At 36.8% G+C, this 18388-nt stretch overlaps 1 long non-coding RNA gene across 1 annotated transcript in view; it reads right to left on the bottom strand.

Moving 5' to 3' along the window:
- Window positions 1–7659: 7659 nt before the first annotated feature.
- Window positions 7660–18388, bottom strand: part of LOC145716262 (uncharacterized) — a 90595-nt gene continuing 79866 nt past the window's right edge. The window contains exon 3 of the long non-coding RNA XR_014138831.1: window positions 7660–7702. This is a non-coding gene — a long non-coding RNA (uncharacterized LOC145716262). The remainder of the gene's footprint in view (window positions 7703–18388) is intronic.

Below are 18388 nucleotides of genomic sequence, written 5' to 3'. Positions count from 1 at the left end.
GCAGAAGGAAAATTAGTATGGGGGCAATGACACTTGGGTAAGTGTACCCAAGAAGATATTCTTGTATAGCCAGAAGATTACAATAGTAAGAGTCTCCTGCAGGAAAAAGCTAAAGATAATCATAGTAGCCAGGCAACAGAAAAGTATCAGTCATATCATGGAAGTTATAGTCCAAGGACACCAACAAGTTGCCTTCAAGGAACCCATAAGGACCCTGCAAGAGAAACCACAGCTTTAAAGATTTGCTGGACTCAGGAAGCACGAAGCCTACATGTTATAGTACCAGTCAAGGAGGAACTTTCTTAGCTTCCTTGTTTATCTTCCTTCCCTTCATACCAACCTGAGGGATTAGAACTAACATCTAGCAGTGGGGTTAAAATTGAGTGACAAGGAGAGAGAAGATGGCCACGATTCATTTTTCTGATAGTCAGAAGCTCCCCTGAGGCTGACATTAGCTGGCAAAGGAATGAGAAGGTACATTTTCTCGAATAGAGATGAAAATACCAGTTAATACATGTGACTTGACACCTTAATTCACTGAACAGATGAGACTGTGTTTACAACTTAAAGTGACCAAAGAATTTTTTAGTATCTAAAAATGTGTAGGAATTCATGGGCTCTTCATCAAGCTTTCATCCAGTGATAGAGGATAATTTTCCTCTTCTGTATAGGTTTAAAAGGACAGTGGGAAACAGAAATAAATAAGCTCTCTATTACATCTAATGAGTCCTAATATAGATTATGTATGCACATTTACTCTCCATTAGGATATAAAAAAAATCAATGATTTAAAAAAAAAAGCCTCTCATGTTAACTAAATAGAAAGGTAGATGATGAGAGAGAGAGAGATCATTAATAAATAGAGTGTAAATATATACATACACACATATGACCAACAAGGAGGGGTACCTAAACATTCAAAGCAGTGTATATGTAATGTACAGAGCCTGTTTGTATTTCTCTATTAGCAAGCTCTCTTCATCCCATGGATAATATATACACCCAATCCTTTGAATAACTATCTGGATTTCTGGAGTTGTCCCACCTTGTTACATAAAGCACATTTTGTAGACTTTATCAAAACAAAACAGTCTATTAATATTCCATTTCTTTCTTCCCTGGTTTTCCCATTCCCAGTGATTCTCTTCTTGGTACCTGAGCCTGGACCTAATCATCGATCATTTTAGGTACACTCTAGCCACGGATCTAATTTCTGTCCATCTTGCTCCAGAGCCACACCTGCCCTTTTAAACCCTCAAACCCTGATCAATTTCACCATTTGTTTCCTATTTATCAATTCCCTTGAGGCTGAACAATGCTTGGGAATATTTCATCAGCTTGCTGATTGGCATCATTTCAGGTTATTATCCAGCCTCAGCTGCTCCCTCAATATTTCTTGGCAAGTTGTTTTTGCAAAACCTTAATCCTATTCTTCGTCAATCCTTGAAAAGTCTACTAACATCAAACTACCTTCTCATTTTAATAGCTGTTCTGTTTTTACATTTCTGGGAAAAAAATGGAGTCCTTCATTTATGAATATACCCTTACCAGTCTCATAACTTCACTCTTCTATTTTTGTCATTCTTTTCCTTATTGCCTTCTAAAATCAAATTTCTTTGTAAGATATATCATCTTTGAAAAATTTTTCCCCTCATTCATCACTTTTTTTCCTTAAATCAGTGCTTTTCACTTAGGGGCAGGGGAAGAAATTTTGCCCCTTAGGGGACATTTACCATAGTATAGAGACATTTTTGCTTGTCATGACTGGGGAGGCAGTGCTAATGGCATCTAGTATGGAGGGACTGGGGATGCTGCCGAACCTCTTAAAATGCACAGGACAGCCAGTCTTACAACAAAGAATTATCATGGCCAAGAAGTCAATGGTGCTGATGTTGAGGAACCCTGCCCTAAGGATGGGAAGTCCATAAGACTTCTTCTGACGCACAAACACATAGAGATAGCTGGCTCTCCTTGATAACATTTCCTATACAATTCTACCCCAACTCTTTTTCTCACTTCCAGATTCATTAAAAATCACAGTATGTGGTTTATGTCTTTCATTTTGTATATATAGGAATATTAATTCCTAACTACAACCTTTTAAAAATTTACTAAATATGGCCCCAAGTGCATGTTATCTAACTACTCATTGATGATATTTGACATCAGAGAATAATTCTTTCTGCTTGAAACTCTCAGCTCACTTTCTTATGGAACTGAGAAATACTTTTTTAATCCTGGGTCTAAACTTCACTGCTTGGGTAACCTGGTCAAGCTATTTAATCTCACAACTTCATGTTCCACATCCTTCTCCCTTTGGATTCAGATCATATGCTATTTATTTTTATGTCTTTTCTCCTCCCAGTTCCTAACACTTGGCTGATATTGAAAGTTCAGGAAGTTGAAGAAATTACTGAATATCCTCTAGGTACAAATTTTATATTCCTATCTCCCATACTTTCTTTTGACCTCCTTGATCTGTAGTTTAAAATCATGTCCAAATAGCTCTAAAAGGTCACTTTGTTCTATCTCCCTCAATTTATCCATTTCCTCTGTCAATTTCATAGTATAACACATTATTGCCCCCACCTTGACTTTTATCAACTGTTGCAAAGTAAATGAACAGATTGCATGTGGTAAAATGGTTTAGACTTATTTTGAGCAACTCCAGAGGACAGAACCAAAACCAGCATTTCAGTGTAAGAAAGAAATTACTCCTACTTAAGCTGTTCAGAATGAAAATGGGAAGTATGTTTGAGTCGGTGGTCATTCTGTTACTGGAAGTAATGAGCAAAGGCTAACCTGTTACCTTAGTAAGCTAGATTGAATGCCTGGCAGGAATCATGATATCAAGAGCAGTGGACCCAAAGGAAGGCAACATAATTTAAGGTTCATTTGCCTTATTAGCTACATTCACCTTGATCAAGTTATTTGACTTCTCTAAACCTTAGTTTCTCATCTGTTAAATCTTACACAATTGATGTTAGATTTTGCATAACTGTATAGGGAAACATTTTGTAATATATAAAGCACTATATTTTTAAGTTATTATGACTTTAAGGATTTATTTCCACTCTTGAATTCACTGGTTCAGTGATAAAAGTTATATGTTTATGTAAGTAATAATAGATGAAAATAGATACTTATCTACATACACATATATGTATATATTCATTTCCATTCTCATATCTTAATGAAAGAAATACAGAGCACAGAAAATTAGTTGTTTTCTATCAAAAATATAATACTAGTAATGAAAATGGCAAAAGTTTACTTTTTATTACTGTGAGGCATTACATAAATATCAAATTTAAGCATGAAAGTCTCTCCTCAATTCACATATTCATTTTCATAATCTCAAGTTAATATTATTATTGTTCTAAAGAAACCGCTTTTAATTTCAGTCTCTCTAGATATTTGTAACTACCTACTCTGCTACATTTTAGATAATTCATTAAAATTATTACTTAAGTTTATTTGATTTATTTATGAACATATAGTAAACTTTAAATATTTTTCTAGAAAAAAATAAGCATTAAAAAAAGCAGACAAGAATATTAATCAAGTAAGCACCTTAACAAAAATTCATTTTTGACATTCTAACAATATTCTAAATTACAAAAAAAATATTTGAGAAATGAAGATTTTTCTCCTGTTTGCTGTTCTTTCCTACTCTGCTTTCCTGGTCTTCCTTACCAAATTGCAGGATCATTTGGCACTGTTCTATCATAATCTGTTGAGAAAAACAAGAACACGGTTTCTATCTCAAGTTTGAGTTTTCCAGGATCTGCTGTTGCCACATCCCTTCTTGTTTGAGTTAATCACAAGGGTGGGGACACAGGCTATTCCCGACTTCAACAATTATCCTTTTGCCTCATACCCATGGGACAAATGTTTATAGATAAAGTGATGATCTGCAGCTCCTTGAATGTGCTTCTCTGACCAACCTTGGGGGAAGAAAATGACAGGGCACAGAGTGTTTGGAATCACTCGTTCTTTATAATGCTTTCAAAAACTAAATATGTGTTGGATTTTCATAAGCTGTTTAAAAAAAATAAGCATCATGGTTTAGCTTTCATTTTGAAACCTAAGCAGGAAACAAGGAAAAGGATTTTCCCTTGAACCATAAATATTATTTATTGTTGTTATTGTTGTGGCAGTCCAAGAAAATCAATAGTTCATGCATCATGGTTTTTGTGAAAAAGAATTTTTTCAAGTTTTTTTAGGCCCCCCCAAATTTGTCCTCACAGTTATTATACATCTAAAAGCACAGATTATTAAATCAATTACCCTCAAGTTTGGTGGTATGTTAGTCTATTTCTCTCTCTCTTGCAGTTTCTATGTATTGTCTTGAAAATGCCTTTTCTAAGCATCTGAAATTTGAAAAGCAGGATGGATTTAGCTAGCCTCTAAGCTTGAGCAGATTTCCAAAATCAATTTGAGATGTCTCTTGCTCTAGGGAATTGAGCTCAGATTGTTAAATCTGTCCTCCTGCTTTGGTTGTCTTTCTCATTTAATATTTGTCTGCATTGCCTTCCCTTTAGAAATTGTTCAGTTTATAGAAGGTGTTGCTAAACCCATGCTTCTTTCTCTTGGCATTCCATATTCATGTAGGGTTGATCTTTCTAAATATATAGTTTAGCAATTGTTTTGCTTTAGGTTCCCATGAAATCTTCCAGTGATTGAAAACAATGGGTGAATAAAAACACAGTTGTGGGTTATTTTGCATATAGGTTAGACAAAACAACCTTTTTGCCAATAAGTTGTTCTCTCGATTTTCATTTTGTTCTTAGGCTAGAAAACATCTAATGTTTAGGCTTCCTTCATAAACACTGCTTTTGTTTGTATCATTAAAGCAAACTAAAGCTGCTGTGATTAAAATTTTTATTAAATGGATCTTATAAGTTCTCATCACAAAAAAACATTTTTGGGAAAAGAATTTATATTCACAGTAAAAGCTGTTTTAAAACAAGAAGTAGAAGACCATGTATTGAAATTTACATGGGCATGAAAGGAAAGGATGTTAAGAGAAAATGAATCAGAATGACAAAAATTAGTAACGTCAAAAGATTTATTTAGGGGTGCCTGGATGGCTCAGTCAGTTAAGTGTCTGCTTTGGGCTCAGGTCATGATGGCAAGTCCTGAGATCAAGTCTACTTAGGGCTCCCTGCTTCCTTCAGTACTAGCTATACCTTCATGTGGCCATTCCAGTCCTGCTGTTTTGGCTATTTTGGAATAAACTGAGAAATCTTGGGAATATAAATTAATCTTTGTCAATGATTGTATCTTTAGATTTTAGGCAATTTATTTTCTACTTGTAAATCTACAATCTGTAAAAATGAAGAGTAAATTAGTACACTGGATTAAGAGATAAGCTGTCATACGGTCACAAATCTGTGAATTTGTGCTGAAAATACGAAAAAAAAACCCACTTTATTTGACAAATAGTCATGCCATCTACATAGGGAATGCAAGCTTTAAGTATCCTCTCTATTTACCTTTAATTGAACAGTAAATCCATTCACAGAACCTTGTAAATCAAAAGGTATAATTCCCCCCCCCAAAAAAATGCTGACACAACTTCCTACCCATAACTCACACCTTTTAATTGACTCTTGGAAAATTCCATTGAAAAATGGTATTCAATGAAGTCATGCAACCCTCCTCAAATAATGTGTCTAACCTTTGTATCTAATGCCTACAACTAACTTCCTTATGTTGATGAACTTAGTTTTAAATACAGTTGAAAATAACTTTCTTTACTTTTTTTTTTAATCACTTTTGGCATGGTTTTCAGATCTTGAAATACGCATCTCTTCCAAGAAAGTTACACAGTCTTCTCTGAAATTGCCCCCTGTCTGAACTAAGTGTCCTTCATGTGGCTTGTCATAGAAATCCCTGGTAATCTCTAATATAGCACTTACCTTCTGTATTCCATTTTTTTTTTAAACTTACATGTCTCCACAGTTATATCTTAAGATCCTAGAGGAAAGGGTCTGTACTAGTCAAGGTTCAGCCAGAGGACCAGAACCAGTAGAAGCTATATGTTAATGGACTTATTGAAAATAATTGGCTTGGTTGATTTTGGAGTCTGGCTAGTCAAGTCCAAAGTTAGAAGGCAGGCCTTTAGGAAGAACAGGCCAGAACTTCAGGGTGGGAACTGAAGCTTCAGTTACAAGCAGAATATCTTCTTCAGGGAAAGCTCAGTTCTGCTATTAATAATTTCAATTGATTAAATCAAACCCACCATGATTATCCAGGATAGCTTTTCTTAAAGTAAATAGATTGTAGACATTAATCACATCTACAAAACATCTTCATAGGAACCCCTAGTTTAGTGTTTGATTCAGTAACTGGGTACTGTAGCCTAGCCACACTGACAAAAACTTGACCACCACAGTTTTTTCCCCCCAACTCCAATAATAATAATAATAATAATAATAATAATAATAATAATAATAATAAATGTAAACATTCAGAAGAATAGAAACTTATAACATACACCCATGTACTCCTCACCTAGATTTGAAATGTGCTAAAATTTGCTAAGTCTGCTCTATATGTGTGTATGTGTATACATTTTTGAAGTTATTTGAAAATCTACTGCAAACATCATTACACTATATCTCTAAGACCTTTAGCGTGCATCTCCTAAGAATGACATTCTTCTACATAACCACAATTGCATTACTCCCTCCCAAATAAATGAACAAAAATCTTATAAAATTATCTAGTAATCATTTCATATCCAAAATTTTACAATTGTTCTGGAATAGTGAAGGAAAGAAGGAAGAAATTAAGGAATGAAGCCATAAAGAAAGAAAGAAAGGGGGAATTTTGCAGTTTCCTCGCAAGATTTAAGGTCAGCTAAGGGATGCATGGATCTAAAACATCCCCTGTGTTATACTCTCTGGGACTGTGAGTTCAGTGTTGGGTAAGCTCCTTTCCCTGTCAATGCCAGTTTGAAAGGGCGTGACTATTTATATTACTATTATTATTGATAATATGTTATCTATAACACTGGAAGTAATTTGTATTTAATTTATAATCATGTTTATTCTTAATTTTAAAAACACTGAATGACTGTTGAGTTGCTTAATAGGATTTGAAATTAGTATTAAACAGTCCTTACGATGAAAGAGTCTGGGCAAATTTTGGGTAAAGAGAAATGGAAAGATGGGATAGATCAGAACAAAGAGCACATGTCTGAATTCTCTGGGCTGTTTCAGCTCCCTTCCTCATTTAAATGTACTGTTCACAAATCCTCACCATCTTTCCTGCCATGAGTTAGGAATCACTTAGTTTAATAATCCTCCATCTGGATGTACCAGCATTTTGTAGAGGTATTTCTCTTAGGCATTCCTTTAAAGATAACAACTTTATGCGTGACAACATTCCATTTTTCTTTCATCTGTTTAATTCCTCAAGATGTTTGCCCACTTTCCCAGGATATAAATCCAGTTTCAAACAGGATTTGAGGAAGGATTACCTCAAAGAATGTTTTCTGAGACACTTAAAAATGATAATTGATGACCTGGGTATTTGCTTAGCTAGGTCAGTTCTTCAGCTGCGGAGAACATTCTGTTCCTAGGAGGCAGTTTTACTATATAGCAAGTGCTTAAAAAAACAGGAAAAGAAATAAACATTCTGAAAATTTACCTTGTGTGATTTCAAATCAACCTCAGAATTTTGTGCCACATTCCTAGGAGAAACAAATAAACTTGATTGTATTTGTGTCCTTCACAATTTGAAGAGTTCATAGAATTTGTTAGAAGTTCACATTGAGGCAAAAAGAGATCCCACCCTGGGCTCCTGTCTAGCCTTTCCACAATAAATTGAAGACCTGAAACATGGCCATTAGTGACATCACTATAGTGTAAAGGCCTGTCCAAGGGCAATAAATGCCATTGTATCTCCACCCACAAATTACATTGCCTCACAGCCTGCACTGGGCTGAATTAGTGAGTCGTTTTTTCAGAACACAAGGAAAGAAAGCTTAAGAACTAGATGTGTAGGTGGGGCGCCTGGGTGGCTCAGTCCTTAAGTGTCTGCCTTCAGCTCAGGTCATGATCCCAGGGTTCTGGGATCGAGCCCTGCATCGGGCTCCCTGCTCCGCGGAAAGCCTGCTTCTCCCTCTCCTGCTCCCCCTGCTTGTGTTCCCTCTCTTGCTGTATGTCTCTCTCTGTCAAATAAATAAATAAAATCTTAAAAAAAAAAAAGAACTAGTTGTGTAAGCAAGAAAAGGGGGGAAAAAAGACTTTCTTAATAGAATAGATCTATAAGATAGTTGCATCAACTTGAAATATGTTATCCACCATTTTAAAAACAGGTACTGGGGCGCCTGGATGGCTCAGTCGTTAAGCGTCTGCCTTCTGCTCAGGTCAAGATCCCCAGGGTCCTGGGATCGAGCCCCTCATCAGGCTCCCTGGTCTGTGGGAAGCCTGCTTCTCCCTCTCCCACTCCCCCCTGCTTGTGTTCCCTCTCTCGCTGTGTCTCTCTCTGTCAAATAAATAAATAAAATATTTAAGGAAAAAAAATAAATAAATAAATAAAATTTAAAAAGGTACTTAAGGGGCTTAATATGGATCCCAAAGATTCTGAATTCAGATCCTAGGCTAATAATAAAGAAATTGCATTGACTTTGATAATTTTTGACACATACTTCCCCATTTTTTTGCCATTTTATATGCCCCTTGAAACTTTAAAAGGAACTCCAACTAAAGCCTTTCAATGCAAATATGCCCTACATACCATTTGGAATTCTTCTTAGTTTGGCAATAAAGTGCCCCAAGGACTTTATTCTTCACAAAAGAGCTACTTTTCCCAATTTTATGTCTAGCATAATCCACTGATTGGTTGTCTTCACACACTAATTAACAAGAATAATTTCAGGCACGTGTAGTACATTAACTCCTGCACCCCTTTGGTCAACAGTTTAGTACCCCACTCCTTTTTCATTTTATGAGGAGTTTGTGTTGTGTCCATGTGTAGTTGTTCTTATTATTGTTGTTCTGTGTGTGTGAGAGTTTGCTTTGAGAGTAGAGTTTTCTAAACCTGAAAAAAAAATGTATTTTTTACTATACACAGTGGAGCAATTTGAAATAAGATCTATTTTAAACCTAAGCATTCTGGTAATAATAATTGTCTTTATGCTTCACAGGAAGTTATTCCATCTTATCTAACACTTGTGTCTCACTAGGCCACCAGAAAAGGCATATGTTATCATATTGTGAGTCCATACCTGGGTGTGTGTGTGTGTATGTGTGCGTGTGTGTGTGAGTGTGTGTGTGTTTTCTATGGAGAAAAAAAAAATGTAGAGTTAGTAAATATTGTCATGAAGAAAAAAAATTTTGGTGCCAAGCACCATCTTACAAATTCCACTATTTATGCCATTCATGGCCAAGAAGGGATTTTTTGTCATGAAAAACTATATATAGAGAAGTTAAAGCTGAAAAGTAAGAACAAAGATCTAATAAAAAGTATTTAAAAGCTCATAATTTGGATTATATACATATGGACTAGGTGAAATAACTATACCATAAATCACTAGGGTTACAGTCATGAGTAAAAGGTGAAAACATTGCAGAAATAATAATTTTATCTCTAAAAGTATTTCTGCTAAAACTCTAAGTGCTGATGTGCTCCAGGGCCCTGGTCTCCCTGATCTGTTTTACCTTCTCTCTCTGGATCTAATCTATTGCCTTTAAATATTGTCTACCAATGTGACCCACATTAATAACAACCTGCTCCTCTTGTCTGAGCTCCAGAAGGATACATCACCAATTTATGTGACATTTGGACTTAATTCTAACAAGTAGATAAACTTTGCCATATCAAGTCCTCATCAACTTACCCCTAATGTGATCAATGGTATCATCTTCTGCCCAGTAATTTACCCAAAATCTTAGGAGCCATTTTCCATTCCTCATTTTCCTTCATTCTCCCTATTCATTTACAGGCAAATCTTCAGGCACTTTTACTAAATATATGTGATGTCGCTGCTACTCACTGCTGTCATTGCAATACCAAGTCTAAGCCTCTATACTGCGTTCATGGACAACCACCATAGACCCTTACTGGACTCCTGCTCTCAAATCCATTTGCCCAGAAGCAAACAGCATGATCTTCCAAAAATTCACATTCAAATGTATGGTATTCTCTTGCCTAAAACCTTCCCATAATTTTCTATTTCATTTACAATAAAATTTACATCTTTTACAATGGCCACAGTCTTACAAGATCTGGCCCCTGCCTAACTCTCTGATTACAGACTAAAGCAGTTATAATTTGCTCACTACAACCACATTGGCTTTCTAGTTTTGCAAGCTTACCAAGTTGGCTTCTATCTAAGGGTTTTTGCACTAGCTGTATTCTTTCTTGATCCCCATATCATTGGTTCCATCTTGACATTAAAGTTTTAGTTTATATAGGACTCCCTCATTATAACCTTCTCTATTCACACAGTTTGAAGAAACCCCAGTGACTGTTTTTAAATTATGTTGCTCTATCGTATTGCCTGCCATTACTTAAAAATATCTTGTTTATTTTTTGTATCCCTATGAATGGAATAGCATATTGCCCTTTTCTTTTGCTAATCTAATATGCTTAGTAGTTCATGAATTTCAGTTATAGAGAGTATCCTCAGTTTCCTCACATGTAAAAAATGAGGAAAACTACCTTTAACTATCTCACTGGATTGTTATGTGAATCAAGTCAGGTTATAAAGATGAAAATGTGAAACAGAAAAAAATGCTATCCAATGAAAAAAGGTATTACCATTAGTTATGAACTTGGATAACATCACAGATCATGGGAAATCTTTCCTATTGGAATATTTTACGGTAAACTCTGAACTCTACAACTCTATGTACCCATCATCAGTTAATAATTATTCCAACTGCTACATATATTGCTATATGAAATAGTTTTTGTTATTCCCATAATCAATTGACCCCAAGTCAATGCTTAGTATCACCACTCAAATGATAACCCTTGAAGATACTGGATTATTTAAAGATATTCCATAATATATGCTAATCCTGAAAAATAAGATATTTAAGTGGCTCCCCTGTGTTTTCTTCCTCAAACATGTCTTCACAATCGCCCATCACACTGATAAGAAATAGTTCCAACAGAAAGCACATGGAGACACTGCAGTCTCTAAACTCTATCATCCCCATCTACATAAATGCACAAAAACAACAAACACTAATAATAGTGAAGCTATTGTGTCATAAGCAGAAGGCTCTTGGATGCTGACTTCTAAAATGAAACCTAGACCATTAAACTGTTACCTTTTATCATATATTTCCTATTCTAGCATAGATTGAAAATTTTAGGACAATCAGGATTTGTTCTTTACATTGATTTTCATAAACTGGAATTCCAAGAGTGTTAAACAGCTGCCAGTCGACAGATAAATCTACAGACTATAAAGATGTTAATGTCAAAAAAATGATCTGCTATTAACATAAGAGTACTGAAATGTATTAAATATATTGAAGAATAAGATGCAAATGTTACAAATAGTGGCTGATTACCATATTCAGCCTTCTGGCAAGGGATGACCTCAGACTACCTAATGACATCCGTGTAGAAGGAAAATAATTTATACGCTGCCCACGCATACACACACACACACACATATTATTTTGCAATCACGTTGGGTATCTTTTTGTTTAGAGTACCTTATCAAACTTAGAAGTGAAGAACCCAAATCTTTCCTGCTGTGTTCTTCATTTTAGTTTCCAAAATTACACCAAGATTACCCTGAATTTTTAAGTTCCCACAATTCATTTTTTTCTACACCACACAAATCACCTTCATATAAAGCTAATAACAACAACAACAAAAAAGTTGGCGCCATGGTACAGCTGAGCTGAGCCCTTAGTAAGTGACAAGTATAAATCAGCAGGGACACTAGGCAGAACAGCATTACAAGCACACAGCATGTGCTGACCCTACACCCCTTTGATTCTATTCCTGCTACTTCTAGTTCCATTTTGAAAGAGCTGAAAGTCCTACGGTTGTGCCAATATTTATTTTGGTGGTCAGTACTCAAATGGAATTAATGAGGGAAATGAAAAAAAGTGTTTTTGGTTTTTTTTTTTACTATTGGCAAGATTGTTCAGACTTGCAAGGATTAATTATATATATTTTTTAACAATATTGAGTATTTTAACTTTGTTTTGGTTTAGACATGTGGCAAATAAATTCCAAGACCCTAACTATTAGTAAAGCTTTTATTTGGGGAATCCATAACTTTAGAGATTGAACAAGCTATGGAATGTATACGAAAAAAAAAAGCCCAGTGGAAAACTTAGCTCTATTTTATAATAGGTTAATTGTAAAAATTTCCTCAATTATTCTCCACCTGGTATTCATATCCCTTGCAATGTTTTCAAAATTCCTCCCATTAAGTGGTAGAGTCTATTCATCCAGCTTTTGAAAATTTGCTGCTTTGTGACTTGTTCTGTCCAAGAACCCAGCTGATGCAATGCTGCGTCCATTTCAAATTGAGGCCTCAAGAGGCCCTGTATATAATTCTGCTCACTCTTTTGAAACCCCTCTTATGCCGTGCAAAAAATCTAGGCTAGCATGCTAGAGAATAAGAGACCTAGGAGCAGGTGACCTTATTGTCCTAACCAATGCCATCCTAGACCAGTTGATAGCCAGCTAACCTCTGAGCACACGATACAGTCCAGCCAAGACTAGCAGAGCTGTTTCCCTAATTCATAGCTAACTTCAGGTGCCTGAGTACAGCTAAGACCAGAAATTCCCAATTGACCCAAGATTCATGAGCAACAATCAATGCTTCCCATGAGTTTTATTGTTCAGCCTTATTGGGTCAATAGATAACTGATTCATAAGAAAACACTTCTGAGATTTGCAAAATATATCTACTCTATAGTCTTCTGGCTCTTTTGGGATGCAGGCCCAGAACTGTTACGGGATATCCTTCTGAGAATCAATGTAAGTTGAATCTAGCTACTTCATTCCTATATCCACAAAGATAACTGAGGACCAGCACAGTGTCTAATGCAAAGTAAAGAATTTCTAAAGTAGGTGAAGAGAGGGAAGAAGAAAAGGGAAGATGCAGAGCAGGAAGCAAGGAGGCAACATTCTTGGGTGTTTTTTTCAAATATCGGCTTATGTTTCCAGCTCTCCTTTAGGGCCCAACAAGTTTGTTCTGCGTGTCAGTTTTCGGCTCCTGTTAGGGAGCACGAGGCACAGCAAATGATGTGGTATTTGATGCTCTGGTGTGGCTCCCTTTTAAAACTGAGATGCTTAATCTCCACATGCCTGGAGCTTTGTGTGTCAACAACCCAAAGTCGAGGCCTGCTCCAGGAATTGCCTTCAGCTAAGCAGAGAGGCCTTGTTCTTCCTCATCCCAGAGAAAGCACACATGCAAAGACTAGTCAGTGAAGGGGTACGAAGGCCTGGTCCCTTTGCCTCAATTAAGAACATCTATGAAGGGTCATCCCAAGGCCTGAAGCTCTGCAGGGACCAGCTGAAGCTCCTGTTGTATCACTGGTCCACTCTTCCTAATCCCACTCTCTCCACTTCCTTCTGAGTATATTCCTAAGAGCATGCCACAGTAAACCAAGGGCACATGAATCCCCATCTTTACACTGAGTTCCTAGAACATGAAAAAGACAAGCTCTGGTGCCAAGAGTAGGCTTAGAGAACAGAGTTTAAATGGGAATGTTAGAGCTATGTCATTGGCCACCTGGTTGGTAGGTGGAGTATAATAACCCCTAGGAGGTAAAGGTGCTGTAGCTGCCAAATCTTCCTTGGCGAACAGGAATGAATGCACTGGTGAGTGCAAGATCTCAGGCATTTGAGAGATGATAGGAGGTAATAATTACAGGGATAGTGGAATCAGCTGGCTTTTGCTGGGGGCTCGAAACATTTTAGGAAAACTGCAGTGAAGGGCTGAAGGTGATTAATCAACAAAGGCAACCTCAGTGTGGAATTCAGAGGGAATCCCAGCAGCACATAAAAAGATTCTCATCTCCTATTACCATAAGGCAGAAAAAGCTGAGTATCAGGCCCATAACTTGATTATAAAATTATAATTAATGTAAGCAGAGCTCTAGTGAAGGTTGAATTCTCAAGATCAGCAATTCTATGAAGCCCTGTCAGGGTCCTTATTCAAAAAAGTAAAATTCTGCAACTTGATATGGGGATATGAGGGCAAGGCCTAGAAAACCTTGAATCTCCAGATTAGACACAATAGAATTCTGCAGAAAGGCCACACTCTTCCCACTTGAAGTCTAGCTAAACCCCTTGCAACAGGATCACGGCCATATTCATTTATTTATATTTTATCTATGGTCATTTTTGTGCTATAACAGCAGTGTTGAGTAGCTGAGGGAGAACCTGTGTGGTCCTCAAATCCTAAAGTATTAGCTATTTTGCCCTTTAAGAAAAAGTCTATAGAGGATTTTGTCAAATATTCTATTACATCCCCCCTATACAAGGAGAATAATAAAGTCTAGGTCCAGTAGTGACTCAGAGTGGATCCATTGGTAAATGGACTCACCCAAGGGTATTCCTATAATGGAAATGATCATGTTGACAGTGGGCAAAACTACAATATTAAAATCTAGCATAGTGAGGACACTCAGGTGGAAACTTTTAAAACTGCCCTATAATACCTGTCTGGCCAAGAGATTAAATAAAAAAAAAACAATATTACATCTTAGGAAGAACAAATATTACTGAAAATTTTTTCAATATATCCATATCATCAAATTGTCCTCTGTAAAATCTGGAAACATCCTTGTGAACGAGGATACTATTGTAAATTCAAAGTGGTAACAGTCTCCATTGCAGCTGCTCTGCCAGATATATTTTCTTGGCCAGAGCAGATTCACATGGTCTCAGATATATTGTACCCATGAAGTATAGTGAATGTATTTTTTTTATTCCTAAAAAGTAGAATAAGATGCAATTTTATTCATATGGGATGGGCTACAATATATATTTAGTTTTTCTTCTAGGGCTTAGTTTACAACCCTGTCCTGTATCATAATTAAATCTGAAAGTACTTATACTGTCGGCACATTCCACAGAACATCACATTGATCCACTATATTGGTGACATCATATGAGTCAGATTAGATAAGCAAGAAGTGGTAAGTTTATTGAAAGCCTTGATAAGATGCCTGTACTCCAGAGAGTGGAAGGTATAACCTACCCACCATGTCAGTGAAGGTTTAAGGGACCAGTGATCTGGGGTATACTGCAGTATACCCATCAAAATAATGGATTATTGCATTTTTAATCTCCCACAATTAAAAAAAAAAAAAACAGTGCCTGGTAAGCCTCTTTGGTCTTTGAAAGTAACATATCCTACACTTAGGAAAATAAGTCCAACCCAGTTCCTGAGTGGCTTGCAAAGCTTTCAGCTTTGGAGGGGACCCAGAGAAGGAAATTGATCACCATCAAGTCCAGATTGTGATGGAACCAGTTCTGACACTTGAGTCATAGGTAGTAGATTTTATACATTAGAAGAATCTTTAGTGGGCAGTTTTGGGACAAGCTCTAGTCTTAGAATTACAACAAAGAACCCTGGATACTGGATCAAAACCACATCTTCTGAATCTGCAGACTCAAAAAGCAGCTCCCCGTATGTAACTGGACTCTTGTAGAGACCAAGGACCTGACCATGGGACATCAAGTGACCATGTGACCACAACTGCTCATCTTGCATTGTGTATCTATTATAGTCATAAAACCACAAGATCAGGAAGACCTAGAAGCAGTGCATTTTAAAAAGGTTGTGGGCGCCTGGGTGGCTCAGTTGGTTAAGTGACTGCCTTCGGCTCAGGTCATGATCCTGGAGTCCCGGGATCGAGTCCCACATCAGGCTCCCTGCTCAGCAGGGAGTCTGCTTCTGCCTCTGACCCTCCTCCCTCTCATGCTCTCTGTCTCTCATTCTCTCTCTCGCAAATAAATAAAATCTTTAAAAAAAATAATAAAAATAAATAAATAAATAAAAAGGTTGCAATATGTTTGGAATCAGTTACAGAAGACAAAAATAAACTACACAGTAGGTGGCCCAGACCACCATGTCATACTTTTTTGTTGACCCAGCCTCTCTCCTTTGGCTCGTACTTATGGCCATAGAAGAGACCTCTTATGGACCATCTGACAGAAGGAAAAGGGATGAGCTTTCTTTCCAGAGTCCTTAGCTTAGTAAGTAGGTTCAAGCTTAAAATTGACTGTTGTTTTACAACAACCCCACTCAGAGATGGCCCAGAAAGATACTGGTGATTGTAAATTCACCTACCAGTCAGATCTTTTGATGGGGTACCTTGTCATCTACTTTTTATGGAACTAGAAAACATTCATGATAAGCATATATATAGATATGTAGGCAATAGCTAATGGATTCGTTGGTTTGATAGAAGCCTTAAAGGAAAAATATTGAAAAATCTGGGACAAAGTGGTTGGGAGCAGAGGCATGTGCATAAACATAGGCCTTTGTATGATATTTTAATGCTCATAAGAGAGCATTCACCAAAAAAGAGGCATTAAATAATGTAGATTTAGTAGTAACCCATTGACATCAGCCAGTATCTGTGATCAGCCATCCCTTCAGAACAGGATAGACTTAAGAACAGAATAGCTGGGATGCCTGGGTGGCATCTGACTTCGGCTCAGGTCATGATCCCAGGGTCCTGGGATCGAGCCCCGCATCAGGCTCCCTGCTCCGCGGGAAGCCTGCTTCTCCCTCTCCCACTCCCCCTGCTTGTGTTCCCTCTCTCACTGTGTCTCTCTCTCTCTCTGTCGAATAAGTAAATAAAATCTTTAAAAAAAAAAAAAAGAACAGAATAGCTGTAGCGTCAGAGATGGAGTGATGCATGGGCTCAACACCATGGAATCCCACTCAAATAAGGCTTATCTAGCTACCTCTCTAGTCAAACGTCGAATCTTGTAGCTATAGGGAAGAATCATTGAGTCCTTGACATGGTGCTATATTTCAAGTTAACTGGTCATTTAATGGCAAGTTGTTATCCTTGGACTTCTTCGAATTTTGGAAGGGATATGATTTATCTTGACTATAATTGGCATACATTCTAGGTATTGGTATTCTAGGTGACTGTAGGACCTCCACCAGATACACTAACAAAAGGCTTACAAAATGTTTGCCCCATCAACACAGGATTCTGCATGGAATCTCACTGTATAAAGAGATCCATTTTGCACAACTGAGATAAGGGAGTGGAAATACAACCTTGGAATTAATTGGTCTTACCACATACTGCATTATATGATACGCCAGAAGTTTTCCTCTGGTAGAACAATGGGATGGTCTTCTTAAGGTACAGCATTTTTGTTTTTAATCATTGAATACATTTGTTGGAAACAGCATTTGAGGTCAAGGGTGTATTTTGTTTTGTTTTCTCCCCCTTTCTGCACTTTAAAGACTTTGATTAGTACTCTTGGTTTACAGACCACCTGTTTATCTGTGGACTGTTACACATGATAAGAATGAAACTCTCTTGTCAGGGTCACTATACTTTAGGGCCTATAAATGCAGAAATACTAAAGACACAAATAAAATGGAACAGAGATTATCTATTTGTATATCTGTGTCTGTCTATCTAGGATATTAATATGAGTTTGGAAATTGAGTAAAAATTTCCCATGTATCTTCGGTGACATGACTTTACAATTTCACCTGTCCAGTTACTTTAGAAGAAGCCAGGTTCTCTTCAGAGAGCGTGAAAACTTAGATTGTGCTAGTACTAAAAATTCTACTATTCCTCTAATGTCTTCTTACTAAGCAATTCCAATAGATTTGGCTCAAGGACACAAGAAGAAAAATATCTAGTTCTTTAAAACAATACATGCAATAATACACACACTTTAATAAAGTGGTGACATTACTCTTAAAATCACCTAGTATTGAAATATAGAAAAAAAAACATATTGACTTGCTAAAAACGTAGTCTGATATAAAGCATGAGCTAGATAGTAGCAGAATAAACTGAGAGGAATATTGATAGAGAAATAAGAAACACATGTACATTTATTTATCATACCTTTATACTAAACTTGATCTTTACAGATGGACTTCTTGGAATGTGTAAAACAAAAGAATTTTTAGCAATATTGTTTGAAAAATATTTCCAATTATGAAGATAATCATGTATTTGCCTATTAAAAATAGAAAACACAGGGCGCCTGGGTGGCTCAGTTGGTTAAGCGACTGCCTTCGGCTCAGGTCATGATCCTGGAGTCCCTGGATCGAGTCCCGCATCGGGCTCCCTGCTCGGCAGGGAGCCTGCTTCTCCCTCTGACCCTCCCCCCTCTCATGTGCTCTCTCTCTCTCATTCTCTCTGTCTCAAATAAATAAATAAAATCTTTAAAAAAA

This window comes from Leptonychotes weddellii, chromosome 1 (genome assembly GCF_054177405.1).
Source record: "Leptonychotes weddellii isolate Sample4059 chromosome 1, ASM5417740v2, whole genome shotgun sequence".
Lineage (NCBI taxonomy): Eukaryota > Metazoa > Chordata > Mammalia > Carnivora > Phocidae > Leptonychotes > Leptonychotes weddellii.
The sequence above is the reverse complement of the archived record's forward strand: the minus strand, read 5'-3'. Positions and strand labels throughout refer to the sequence as shown.